This window comes from Platalea leucorodia (genome assembly GCF_965183815.1).
Source record: "Platalea leucorodia genome assembly, chromosome: 5".
NCBI classification, from domain to species: domain Eukaryota; kingdom Metazoa; phylum Chordata; class Aves; order Pelecaniformes; family Threskiornithidae; genus Platalea; species Platalea leucorodia.
Genome location: NC_138827.1, coordinates 6,496,057 through 6,510,687, shown reverse-complemented (window position 1 = coordinate 6,510,687; position 14,631 = coordinate 6,496,057). Strand labels below are relative to the sequence as shown.

At 37.6% G+C, this 14,631-nt stretch overlaps 1 protein-coding gene across 2 annotated transcripts in view; it reads left to right on the top strand.

Annotated features, from left to right (window-relative positions):
- Positions 1–14,631, top strand: part of RBFOX1 (RNA binding fox-1 homolog 1) — a gene marked incomplete at both ends in the record, with an annotated part of 1,359,850 nt that overhangs the window by 941,635 nt on the left and 403,584 nt on the right. The window lies entirely within an intron of this gene.

Genomic DNA, 14,631 nt, shown 5'->3' with positions numbered 1-14,631 from the left:
CTGTTTCTTTAAAACATAAGCAGAATCTAGTTTGTGCTATTGACAGATGGATTACTTTATTTAAGAGGAACATATTTAGCTCATTTGCTGCCTGTTGGTAAATATTGTACACATCTCAATGTAAAACAGTTACAGTAGATGCAGGTTTTTCTTCCATAATTTAGAGAGATCTGGCAGTAAATACCTCTTTACGGGAGCTCTCTTGACACTCAGTGTGCTCTTCCTATGCACCGTGTGAAGATTTAGTAGTGGTAAAGGTCACTGTGTTTCTCAGACTTTCCCCACTACCAGATTGTTTCAAACAAGAGGACACTGTCCTTTGGATTTTTTATAGTTTGTGTGCTTTCAGAAAGAAATCAGTGCTAAGAATGTGAGGGAACTGGCAGAAAAGGTCCAATTATTTTAGTGTGTATATTGGTTGTGTACAGTCTGTAAACAAGATGGAGTTCCTGAACCCAGGTTGCTGACCTTTATTTTGCTTTCCCCTTTTCCTATGTTAAAGTGACAGTGTTTTACACAGGTTTTAGTCCCTGCTGCCTTTAAATGCTACACATGCTACATATCTCTGCAGATGCTTCTTCATCACAAGTATTTCCTTGTTCAACCAATTGATTCTAGTATTTGTTTGGAAAGACATAAGGATTTTCATTAATTAAAAAAAAGAAGCTTTTGGGTCATCCAAGTGTTGCTTGCAGACCCACATTTATTGATACTACATGATGGGTATTTTCTTGAAATCCCATACGCAAGTCGGGAGGGAGAGGCAGGCCTGAAGGAAGTGTAAGTTTTTGTGCAAACAAAAATATTATTGGAAATAGAAAAAGCAGCATTTTTTTGTTGCAGTTTGCTAAGCATCAGCAGCGCCTGCATGACTTGCAAGTATAAAGAATATACTCTAGTCTTAAAATAAGTTGCGCAGTGTTCTTAAACATCCATCCATTCATTAGATTAACTTCATCAACATATCTAAATGCTTCAGCTGGTCTTCACCATATTTGCAATGGGATTTCTGGTAAACAAGTTATGCAAGAATGATGCATCACATATTGTCCTTGATTCTTTTCTTGCTGATATGTGACTGCATTGCTATTGTACCAAAGCTGAAGTGACAAAGCTTTGTTTTATCAGTAGTAATGTCTCAACAGAGCAGCTGTCAAAGTTAAAATATTGCAATAGTACCTGAAGGACAATCTTTTCAAGAGGTAGCAGTGCCATGAGAACAAAGGAAGTTTTCATTTGGTTTTATTGTTTTTATTAAGTTTTCTCCTTTGAATGAAGAAAAACATTGTTTTGAAATATAATGGGAGGAGGTCCCCAGCTCTTTCTTCAAGTAAATATGTGTGATTTTTCTAAGTAGGTCATAAAATATGATACAGTAAAACTTTCATGTATCTTTCTATTCCAGTATTACACATTTACATCTAACAATGAGCTCAGTGCTTATGATGCCTTTGTATCGTATCAAAATGTGACTTTTCATGGCAACTTAGGAAAAAAACCACGTCTCGAACCTACTAAGATTAGGTACATCTTCTTCCACTACTGCTGTGATGTTCCTGTTACATGAAATACAGTTACCAGTGTAAACTCTGTTCCTGAGGCTGGGATGCAATGAAAGCAGTACACCACCCCGCAGAGTCAGAGCTTGTGCCTGCAGCACAGAAAGCATAGCCACCAAGCAGCCTCACACAGACAGGTACGGCCAGAGCAGCAATTACAGTGCCGAGCACGGTAGAGCTGTTCCTTTCCCCTGCCTGGTCTACAAACGCCCAAACCTTTACCAGTGCCCAGAATCTATTCTAGTTTACAACAGCTCATCTGCTGTGACAAAAGGTCACGGTGAAATTCCAATATATGTGTGGAGATGTTTTGGTCATAGTTCAGTGCTGGCAGCTTTGACCCTCCTTGGTCATGCTGCCAACAGCCCCCCGCGGCCAGGTTCTGCACCTTCAATGCTCTCAGGGTGTAACTTGACCATTCGGTCACTTTTAGGTTGGCTCCCTGACTGAGCAGTGCTGTTAAAGAAATGTTTAATTGGCTGAGTTAGATTTTTCAGGCCTGCAAGATTTTCTCTGGGGGTTTGTGACCTACCGTGAATACTTGGATGTGAGGCAGTCTCTTCACAACAAAATACTGTTTCATCCCAATTGAAACAATTGAAATATAACAAGAGAACAGGATTAAAACAATGAAATGACAACATCCATTTCTGTTTGTTAAACTGAGTAAAAACTAGATTATCCTTAGATCATCTAATAATATAATAAAAAAGACATGTTATCTCCTGCCTTCCTTGCTAAGTCTGAGATGACAATGTGTCTACCACTCTCCTTTTTTAATTCCCTAGTCATTCCTTAGTCCACAAGTCCTGAAGAAGTTCCAAAAGAGAGGCACTTAAAGAAAAGCTTGTTTAAAGCATAATAGTGGAAACAAATAATTAGACATTGTGTGGCTATAGAAAGAAAGTCTCCAAGTCTTACTATAATCATTTATTCAGGCATTTCTTACCTCTTATCTGTTTCATTGACTTTTAAATTCTAAATGCAAAGCAGAGACTCACTGTTCTGGAATAAAGCATTTAGAGTAAAGGAACTCTTATTCATATTGGAGCCTCTGGCCATTATACATTGTATTTACAATGAATGATAATTCTAATAATTAAGGAAGACTGTATATTTTAACCCTTTTCTGCTCAAGCTTTGAAAACGACAGTGACCACAAGTTGGTAACTTATTCTCCTTGCCAACCTGGTACAATTCCCAGCTAGACGTTAGTGTTTATACCTGAATTATTTAAATGAGAATTCATACAGAAAGCTATGGGAGTTTTATCTCTAGCACAGCTGGTTGTTTGGGGGTTTTTTTGGTTGTTTTTTTTTTGTTTTTTTTTTTTTTCCATTTGGCTATATAACACAAGCTGACTTGGGTATATTTCCATCTGTTTAAAAAAAAAAAAATTACAACGCATTAATGCCATTTTTTAAGTTTTCCTTTCTCTTGGAAATTAGTTTCATTACCATGTGCTGCCTTGAATATTAATTTTTTTTTTCATAGTTCTGTAATTTCTTTTTGCTTTCTAATTTGGCTTCATTTAAATCAAGTTGTACTAAAAACCTAATGTGTCTTTAAAGGGAAATTGACTCATCAGCATCGCGCTCTCCCGCTCCAGCCTCACACTGCTCTTTGTCAGTATTGCCTTTAAAGAAAATAATGATACTATTTAGTCCTCCTCATTCTGTTTTGTGTTCTCCAATCCTGATTTATAACTCCCTCCTTGGACAGATACACCCTATCCTCTTCTCTGACTCTTTTCTACTGCCACTTGCTGTTTCATGAGTTGCTGTGTGGAGCTTAATATAATTGTCATTCTGATGCATTATAAATGACCTGTAAAGACGCAGAACTCGCAGCTTGCTCAAAATCATTTAAAAACACTTTTCTTCTCATATTTGGGTCTGAAAAACAGACTTTGAAACATGAATGATGCAGGTTATTGAAGGCCGTGAAGAAAATCAGGATACCAGCCCTAGGTAGAAATAAGCTGTAGTACATAAAGCTATGAAAAAGTGTAGCGCTTCCACTGAACCTTCCTTACTGTTTTGACTTTAACCTGGGATTTATTTTTTTTGTCATAGCCTAAGGACATTATTTAAACTTATAGGCTAACTTAAACCTTACTGAGCTTTACCCAACCTTCCTTTCAGCTAAGAAATTATTATTTTGCATTATCAACTCAACATAATTGTTTAAAGTGAACTTCTGTATCTGTATTTACATGCGTGAGTTTTGCTATATAAGATAATGCTTTTGGTCCTTATGCAGCAGTACCTGCTGAGCTCTCTAAGGTGGGCGCAGAGCAATTTTAAACTCTCTTGTTAGGAGGGTTTATAAATGTTCCTGTGAATACCAATGAGGTCTAATGGTAAATGGTGTGATTAACTTCCTTGATCTGAAATTTTAAGTGACCTAGTTGTTGCTCTAATTAACAGCTTCTTTCACTTGCACTTATTATTAAGATTCATTGTATGCAGCCAGAGTTCCTTCTCTGGTCTGAAATATGGGAAGGGCAGGGTCTTACTATCATCTTATATTTAATATCAACTTATATTTTTCATACTACTGTAATTTTCAAGGAGACAAAAGGAAGTTTTGCATTCAGGATCATTCTATTTGTCTTGTCTTTTATACAGTAAATGAAATAAGCTGCGACATGTGCCAAAAATGTATTCAAGTTATGCCAGGTAGAGGGAGAGCAAAACCAAAAGCATTTATGTCCAGCATAATTTTTAAGCAACCATAATCCTGCAATATTTAGCTTTCTTTGTGTCTTTGTTCAGTGCATTAACTCATCAGGTTGTAAGGTGCTTAGCGGTGAAATGGGGTTTTTTTGGAAACTTTAAAGAAAATTTTTGAAGCTCATCATTGTGGTATTAGCTTTCTCCAGTGATCTAAGAATAATCCGCTGATAATTTTTGTGTACAGTGTTCCTCTGATGCACTACAGAGCTAAACTGTGATTCAGTGACAGATGCTAATTTTTTAATCAGTTTGAGCTGAGGGGAAAAAAAATAAAACAACTGGAGAGAGGAAGAGAATCAGAGTAGAAGTGATTTGTGAAGTAGATGTTATCTTTGAGCATTTTCTGAAATAATTTACTATGGTGATAGCACAGCAGAACTTATGTGGTGGCTGGCCAAAGAACCTGTGCTTTCAACCTCTACCTCTTCCCACACTGGACTGGGGAAAAGGAAAGGTATATAAGCTTGTTTCATGAGTCAGTGATGTCTTATCTTGTTACTAGAAGGCAACACAGTAATTGATAGCGTTTCTGCAAAACTGGGCAGCTAGTTCTGGCCGTTAATAAAAATTTCACTGTTTTTCTTTTCCTTCTGCAAACCTCTCGGTATGCATTTGCAAACAATGTGTGTACATTTTGCCTGGAAGAGTAATCTGGAACTACCTAGCATTACACATCCCACTCTTAAAGGAAAAAAGGTTAAAAGGGGAAAAGCTAAGATACGCTAGTTGGATCGATCCGATGTGTGTTTACTACTCATCCTTTTCTTAGGAATTCACGTAGGTGATGCTGCATTTGACATGCTAGACAAGTGGCTTAAGATGATCCTTCTTTAATTTCTGTAGTTATTCTTGCAGTGAGCTGTATGTGTCATCATCCACGTAGGTGTATGGTGAAGATACAGGTAGGCGAGATTAATAAGAAGGCATCGTATTTTTGGTACCTGGTCTGTATTATACATTGACATGGAATGAAATTAGAGTAATCTCACTCACCATCTTACAAACTGCATTGCTAGTGGTTCCATAAAGAGTAATTCACAGCATGGTTTGGAAAAAAATTATTGGAACTAAGATCTAAAGAAGAATAAAAGGACTGTAAATAGTCACGCAAACTTCTGGGGAGGGGGGGTAATTGTAGGGATGTGATTTCATTTAAATTTTCCTCTAGCTTGAAATTAATGTTCGGAAAAAAAGGCAACCAAAGAAACGTGGTAAAATCGATTTCAGTCCTGCTGGCAGTCCTGGTATACTTTAGGAGCCTTCCTAAGCATAGTAACTTTCTTTAAGATAACACTGGCCTCCAGTCTGTTGTTTAATAACTATGGTGATTATTAAAAAAAGTAACAATGGCTGGGTAATAAAAATTGTTGTGGTTCATGTTTAAAGTGGCCTCTCACTGTGAGGAAGCTGTTATCCTCTTAAAATGCTAACTGCTAATAATATGCTACTTTGATCAAGAGAAAGACTGTTTGCAGCACTTCCCTTTGTTGAATAGCGATGGTGCCGCTCACTTCAGGTTTCTTTAACTTCTTTCAGGAATAGTAAGGAAGCCTTTAGGTATTTTCCATGTCTCTGCTGCTGATGGAATGCCATTCTGAAAACCTTCCGTTCCTTCCCTGATGTTGCTTTGGCATCTCTCTCTGAGAACAGGAGGCAGAGGACTTTCTGTTGTTCAAGTGCCACTTTCTCTTGAATTCAACTCTGATTTTTGCACAGTCAAGTATTGTCTCAGTATGGTGCTTCGTAATTGCTGAAACTGAAGAGTTACAGTAATATTTGGTGAAGCTGAAGCAATGTTTTCACTAACTACCTGCCCATTTAGCATGACAGACAGATTCTGTCTAGAGCTGCAGCACACTACATGGAAATTGGCACCTATTCCACATATATTTAAAGTCATGTTTGTATACAGACAGTCAAGGACAGGGATTTGGTTTGTGAGGCAGTTCACTGAATCTAATCAAGGTTCAGGAAGTGGCAGCTTCTGAAGGGACAGAAGGAAATAGATTTAGGTACTAAATAAAGTACTGAACCAGTACCCAACGTTAATTCAGTATTGTGGTGCTCTCTTTCTCCTGCTACAAAAATATTAGCAATACACAGTACTGCATCCACACCGTGTTTGGGAACAGCTTCTGTACTCAGAGCAGCAACTTTTGATACAGGCTTTCTGCAATGACTGCATACAGCTTCTTTTGCAGAACACTCACTGTGATCGGTGATGCTGTCCCAGAAAAGAGGAAAGGCTTTCTTGCTTATTTTGTATTTGTCAAGAGGGAGATCTTTTTTCACATAGCTTTTATAATTTCTCTTTGATCATCTTGAAACCAGACCTTTAAGTGCACAGCTTTAACAGTGCTCGTACTATCTTGACTTATTATTTCAACTTCTACTGTTGCTTAGTCAGTTTGACTAGCAAAGGCCATAGTCCTCTTTAATGTCACACCTAATTCAAGCAGGAAACACTATCTAGTTTACACTGCAATGTGGGTTGGTATTTGGTTGGTTGGTTGGTTGGTTTTTTTGTGGGGGGTTGTTTGGTTGGTTTTGTTTTTTTCCCCAGGGCGTTTCCATGGGGCCTTTCTGGCTTGGGTAGGGGGTTGTATGGTTTTGGCTGGGTGGTGGTGTTGGCTCATACTATATTTTTTTTTTTCACTAGAGTCAGGTGAAAAACCTGAAAAAGCTTTTCAGTTGCAGGTAGATGGGCTGGCTTTTTAACACACTCTTTAGTCCTTCTGCATGGTGGATTTCTATTCTTATTTATTCTTATATCAAATAACTGACTGAGCAACTAGATTTTTAAAGGGAACAAGAGAGGCATTGAGAGTATTATAATAACTGTAAAAAATAATTTACATCAACAATCCAAATGATGCAGTGTTCTAAAAATGGATATCCATTGGGCCACACTGACTCCTTGAACCAGTATTGTTTAAAGAAGAGAGAATGAAGGAATATTGATTATAATATGGACATCATGTTCTAGTATCAATGGTAATGGTCTTTTTATGTTTAAACTGGTCAGTTTTGCTTCTCTACTAAACCATTTAATTATGCTTTTTTAAGTAGCTGCCAAATTTTTTCAAAGCAGCAAAGTTACAAGCAGGAATAAGTTAATCCTAAACAAAAAAGCAGATGCATGCATAAATATTAATATGTATGCATATACATACAAACACAGATATCTATATTATATATATGTAATATAGTTTAAGGATCCAGTCCTACAGACTTATAGTTGACATGCAACAGAGCATATACACCATACTGCTTATATAAAGGGTGAAATCTTGGCTTCAGATAGGCCAGGATTTTAGAGGCAGTGTGTACTTCACATTTTTTTTAAAGTAAGAGAACCTGGACAGTAATTGTGTTCTGTTCTATTCTGCAGCAAAATCCCAAGTTGCACTGAAAGCCAAGTCTTTCTGTGTGTTGAACAGAAATGGTTTTCTTACTAGAGAATCCCAAGCAACTGTATGTAATTTCCAGGAAGCAGGATAGAGAAATAAAAATAAGCTATGCTAAACAAACAAAAATCATGTTTTATCATGCTGACATTAGTTTTTGAGCCATCTTGAAGTTTTGGACTCAAGCACGGAGCTATTCCTGTTGTTGGAAGGCAAATGAAGATGAGTACAGAATTTTAAAAATATCTTTAGTTCTACTAATTCGTCACCTCTTCACAAAGCCTTAAACCAGAAATTTCTTCAGAAAAAAATGATTGGCCAACAGTTTCACACTCTTCACTGTGTTTGCCGAAGCTGTTGGGACAGTAAGATCAGCAAACAAACATCCCTGCTACATATAGCTGATGCTTTCCTAATGTATCCCAATGAAGGGCAGTCCCGGACAGCGGACAGCATAACCACTGCAGGAGCCTCAGCAGTTTGGAAACTGGTATATTTAAACATCAAAGCCTGAATTGTACCTTCTGGTTTTTAGACTGAAACAAACTCCCACAACATACTGCTGTGCTAAGAACAGAAGTATGAATTGCTCAGAATCCCACCTCTTTGCATTCTTGAGAAACAGCTACTCAGCTTTGGAAAAAGTTATTTAGAAAAAAGAAAAGGCGGCCATAATCTGTCATTGTTATTGACATTTGGGATTTATTTTAACCCTTTATTTGTCCTGTTCATTTAAATGGGGTGAAAATACTTCTATGAAAGCAAATAGACATATGAATGTTGAGAAATTATTGCTAAGTTGTTATTTTTAACTACCTTCATATTGTAAAGTATCTTTTTAATATTTAAGTGAAATTGACAAACCCCTACATAATATGTAGAGAAAATATGAATGTGAATACATAAAGTGTAAATATGAATGAAAATACATAAAGTACATGCTAGTTGTACCTGGAGAAAAAAGTTTGTCCTACTGCTTGTTTATAAAACCTTGATAATCTCCCCAAAAATACAGAGCGGATGGATTTTTTTGAACATATTTCATCTGTACAAAGTATGGAAAAGTTTGTTTGTCACGTTATGCTGGCAGTTCATCAACAGAGCAACACATGACAATTATGTCAGTACCTGTGGACTGCCCAGAGGAAAAAAATACTCCAAGTCAAAAATTAAAAGTGGAAATAACAGCCGTAAGGAACCGATGATGAAATCCCTGCAAATCACCATCCCAATATCCCCAGTCTCTGTCACTGAAGTGGGGTAACTGCCTTGCTCAATGTATCGAATATGTGGTTGAGAGAGAGCTTGTGTTTTAGATGCCACAATCTACCAAGAGGAAAAAGAACAAAACCAAAACAGTTGGTAGGTCCTAAAAGATTGTGATGAGAGCATGACGAAAGGGGTAGGTCTCTACTGGGACTAATACTGTTTAATATCTTCATCAGTGACATAGTGGGATTGAGTGCACCCGCAGCAAGTTTGTGGACAAGGCCAAGCTGAGTGGTGCTGTCGATACACCGGAGGGACAGGATGCCATCCAGAGGGACCTTGACAGGCTTGAGGAGTGGGGCCAGGTGAACCTCATGAGGTTCAACAAGGCCAAGTGCAAGGTCCTGCACCTGGCTTGGGGCAATCACCAATATCAGTACAGACTGGGGGACGAATTGATTGAGAGATGGAAGAAATAGTACGTGGGTATTTTTATATTTGTAGCGTGACATCTAGAGGATCCATTTTATAAACCAGGAAGTTGCAAGAGGTAAAAATGCTTTGCTGATTTCTAACATCTTTGTTCTTTGTCACCCCTGGGAGAAGCTGACCTTGACTTAGGAATGTTTTTTTTCCCCTGCATCTATTTGCTGTTGTGTACTTTGAAGCTTTGATCACCTCTGTTATCTTTAAAGGCAGTAAGGCTCAGACAAGGGGAGGGAGATATAAAAACCAAGTACATCGTATCACAGGCACTTAGCATGCTCCACTAATATTGGAAATTTAAGCTCTTATGTATGGGGTGGCTACAGATATATTCTAAATATGTAATCAAATGATACGTACACTGTTATTCCATAGGTAATGGGCAAAAATACAGATATGCTCTGTCCTCACAGGTTCATTGGGGCAATTTGTAGCATTTTTCTTTCATACAGTAGTTGTCTCTTCCTTTGGATTCTTAAGATCTCTTGAGTACAATACTGAAAGTAAAAAAGTGGCCTTCATCTGAAGGTCACTTTCCTACTTGATAGCAGCTGCCCTCCAAAGAGCACATAATTAATAGTTTTATTACCTTGATTTAGTCATTTCCTTTGGTTGGTTTTCCCTACATGCTATAGATTACTTCATATGCTATCAGCTCATTTCTCCTTTTTTTCCTGTTCTCTAAACTACTGCTTTCTACAACTGTTTTCATCACTGTTAAAAATCATTTATATAGCACCATAAATTACAGGCACTTTACAAGCACAGAGTACGATACCGCCTTTGCCCCAAATAGTTTATGGTTCAGATACATCCTTGATTTCTGGTGTACCTTTTTTACTTAACACAATGGCCCGGGAATTTTAAGGTAGATTGCATTAATCTCCTGTTTCATTCCCACAATTTTTCATGATCAAATGATGGTGATCACAACTGTATGCCTCAATTTATGTGATGTAGATAACTAATAATTTGTTTGCTACTTAGCATGAAGGTATTGTAAACACTTCTGCTTACTAATAATTCCAGGCACACATTTTTGTGCATATACATTTGCATATAAAAGCTGCAGGTGCTGGAAAAAAAAATCCAGACTTCTGGTCATATAGCTCTCCCTCCCTCCCCGCCACCGCTGCCCCCGTTCTTTTTTCTTAATACTGTAACTGGCATTTCCATTTTTTGTAATGAAAACTCCCAGGAATTTTCATGTGATGTTGCCACACTGCCCGAGAAAAAACCTGGCAGCATGTTCTGTAATGATGCCTTTGGAAAGGTAGTTTATTGTTTTGAGTTTGGCTCATTTGCTAGGCTCTCAACTCAGAGATACCTTATACCTGGTCTACAGTCCTGCTTCCACTAAAATGCACTTTAAAAATCTAATTGTAGTTACCATTTAACTTGAAAATCATCAGAAATATTTTCTGATATTTGCCTGAAAAGTAGCAATCCAAAATACAGCAAAGGAATGTTACTATAATTATTTACTATTCTTCTTCTACCTTTAAATATAGATTAAAAAAAAAAACAAAACAAAACAAAAAAAACCCCACACCTGTAAATCTAGGAAAGACTATAAACTCACTTACTAACTTAATTTACCCTACGCCCTTGAAATGCCCAGGTCTTGGGTGCCGGTCATCTTCCTAGGCATATGCTGAGATGGAAATGTGGAGTCCAGTATAGGGTTGTGGGGTTTTCTTTCAGTTGTGATAATCTTGTATCCTGAGTATCTATTTTACAGGGAAAGACAGGAAAATGTTTTGAATGTTCATCAGTTACTAAAACATAATGAAACTTTTCTAAACTCGGATGTATCCAAAAATTTATACTTCTCTCACGTATTGACATCAGAACAGAGCAATCATGGTGTGCTGACAAAGCCATGCAGTTCCTTCTGTTTTGAAAATAGTAAGCAATGCTTACTATACAGTTTTCAGATCTAATGGTTGCAAAAAAATAACAGTTTCCATACTCTATTCAGTACATTAAAATTATGATACCTCTGATCCAAAATAATAAAAAAATGTTTTTCACTAATTTTTTGTTTTGAAAAGGTATTAGAGAGTTATCCTAAATAACACATAATGGTATTAGGGTTACATTTAACTATCGGAAAGGCTTTTACCATTTCTAGAGGACTCTGTGATTTATATAATGATATGAAAAACATTGGCTTTTATTTGCATCCACAGTAGTTTTCTGATGGTTTTGAACTTTCTCTCTATAATAAATATGTGCTCCTTTTAGGATGGAGAAGCAAAACCTATAAAGCTCACCACAAATAACCCACTTGACCTCAATGTAATAAACACATCCCCCCACATTTCTTCTGAAATCTTCAAGCTTCAAGCTTATCTGTTGTTGCTGGATTTTTTTTTTTTTTTTCATTTTCCACTTTACTCTCCAGGAAGCGTAGCTAGGAATACTGGAAAATGACTGTATAGACCAGAAATGATTTATGTAGATGAAACCAAAGGTGACATGAAAGGGCCACAGTGTTCATGAATCAGTGAACAGCAGTCAGTTCAAAAGGCTGATAAAAATCATTATAAATAAATTCTACTAAAATGCTGCTGTGATAAATTCTTCATTGCATTAGTTAGATCTTCACTACCTCCCAGCTACTGCTTTGTGATCCTGATGGCACTGAACAGGCTCCTTCAGCAGCTACACACTTGAAGGACTGGGGAGAGAAAAATGGAACCATGTGGAAATTTTTGTGAGAAGGGTGAAGTGAAAACAAGTCTCCTTCCACAGCCTCCACGAGGAGTAATTGCGGGGAAGGAGAAACTTGCTATGACAAGGACCTTCTCCACCAAAGCCAAAGGCCAATGATGCTACAGGCATCTGAAAACCTTAATAAAATCAGTCAACAGAGTTCTTTTTAGTCCCTTGCAAACAAAACCTCAGTAACCTACCATAGTAACACAGCGATGTAGACTGAGATGCATTTAAAATACAATAATTGTAAATGCAAAAAAGCTTCTGGAAATCTTCTTAACGCTTCTGTAATTACTTATTTCATAAGTTACGTTAGTGCCATGAGTGCTGTAGTTAGTCGAGTTCTCATAAAAAATATTCAAGACTTTTTAAAAATTGTTAATAAATAAGTGTATGCATAGAAAACAGCATTGTAAAAATTATACCTTCAGTGGTCACACACACCTCTGTTCTGAGTACGGGTATTCAGAAGAGCAAAGATATATGGTGCATATTGTCAGGGGCGTTAAAGATCTCACCTGGATATAGCCACGTTGCCAGCTGTGAGGAGAAAGCTTCTTTGTTATTAATCATTCTCCCAGAAGACTGTCTAGGAACCATCAGCTGGGATCATTATAAGTACAACTGGTGTAAAAACAGAATTTAATTTCTGTTCGGTACACTATTCAGGTATTTCCCAGGATGTTGTCATTCCTAATCTGAAGAATCATAGAACCATAGAACAGCCCAGGCTGGAAGGGACCTTGAAAGATCATCTGGTCCAACCTTTAGGAAAGTTGAAAGAAAAAAAATCTCATTTTTCAAAATGTTTAATGAAACAGTATTTCCACATTTGATTCAGAATCATCCAAGCTTTACTTTGAAAGTATTGGAAAATGCTGACGTTGTTAAAAATAGAAAAAAGTTTATTAAGTATGCAAATGTAATCATACTACCATTAGTATGACAACATAATGTGGAGAATACTCAGTTGAAACAAACAGTTTTGACATTATTACAGTAAATAGCACAAGCAGATTTATGTTCCTGCATGTTTTTCTAAACTAAATTCCACACAAATGCTTGCCATGTTCCTGCATTGTTTCTGTTGCTCTCTTGCTGAAACTAAAGCGCGGTATTGATGCATTGCTCTGCACTTCCAGTGGTGCGTTATATGGAGCACTCGGCCAGTTGGATGGCTCGGCCTTTTGCCTGCTTAGGCTACCGCTGAAGGCCCAGGGAGCGCACGTTCGGTCCTTTGCCAGGTGCTGTACAGAATGTAAACAGTATTGGAATTTGTAACATAGAAATAGTCTTAAAAGATGTATCTCGGGCTAAGAGAATTTTAGCGTATGTTTAATGAGGTGTTCATGCTCTCTGACTTGCATGTTTGAGTATCCATTATCACAGAAGACCTTAATTCAGAACGTTTAGCTAATGTGGAGACAGTGTACAGAGAGCATCCGAGTTTAATGCAAAATATCACCAGTGAGCGGCCATATGGGCTTTTATGCAATCTGATACTACAGCCCGGGAGTCTCTCTGCCGGCAAAGAATCGCATTAATGAGCTCTACTCATTTAGAATTCCCTTGTTTGAAGTGCAGGTCACAATGGAAAACAAGCCTTGCTGGTTACTACTTTGCACTGTATGCAATACGTACTTTGGATACGTTAACTAAATAGAAGCAGGGTACTCATTTCTGAACGCTCTTTGCAGTTTTTCCATATTGGCACATTAAATTTCATATAGCAAAACATCAAAGTATCTTTTGGAATACTTTAATATTGTTTATTTGCAGCGATCACTTTGCAAAGATACTGTGGCTTAGCAAGGTCTTGCTCAGTGAAAAGCGGTAAGAGACTGTGATGCCCTTGATCAGCATTTTGCTACTTACTCTGTGTGTGGAGCCCAACTGAGACCAATGTAGTTCCAGGGAAAAGCGATAGTGATATTGTTACCTAAGGCTGTGGTCACAGAGACGCTCCTCCTTTTTCTTACGTGCGTAGTTTTCTTTGATGACAAAAGCAGCAGATGTTTGCTCCGCCACTTGCTGTTGCTCTCTTTTAGTCCAACTCAAAGTATCAACAACTTTTTGTCACGGGGAGTGCTTCAGAACTGTGGAATAATCTCGGGCTGCATCAAAATGTTGCCACCATATTAGTGATTTGTCTGTGGTGCAAGACGGAACTGTGAAGGGAAGAACAATCACTCCTTGTGATGCTACTGGAGAATTTCCCTCCTGAGGAAAACAGTTAATCTCAGTTTTCACACGTACTCAAAAGTGAGTATTTCCAGTCTATACTACCAGAAGAATCTACATTTTGATTTGAGAGTGAGATTTTATTTCCAGAATTTCACTGTCTTCAGAATAGGCTGTAATTTGTTTTGGCTTGTTTCAGCATCGGTACGTGTGCATTTGCTGTCGGAAATAGTTAAGTTTGCATTTTGTTGCTGGGAAAGAAGTATCCAACTGATGTGAACCATGAACCCCTTAGGAAAATAGAAAATACTTGTGTTCTGAGATGCTCTG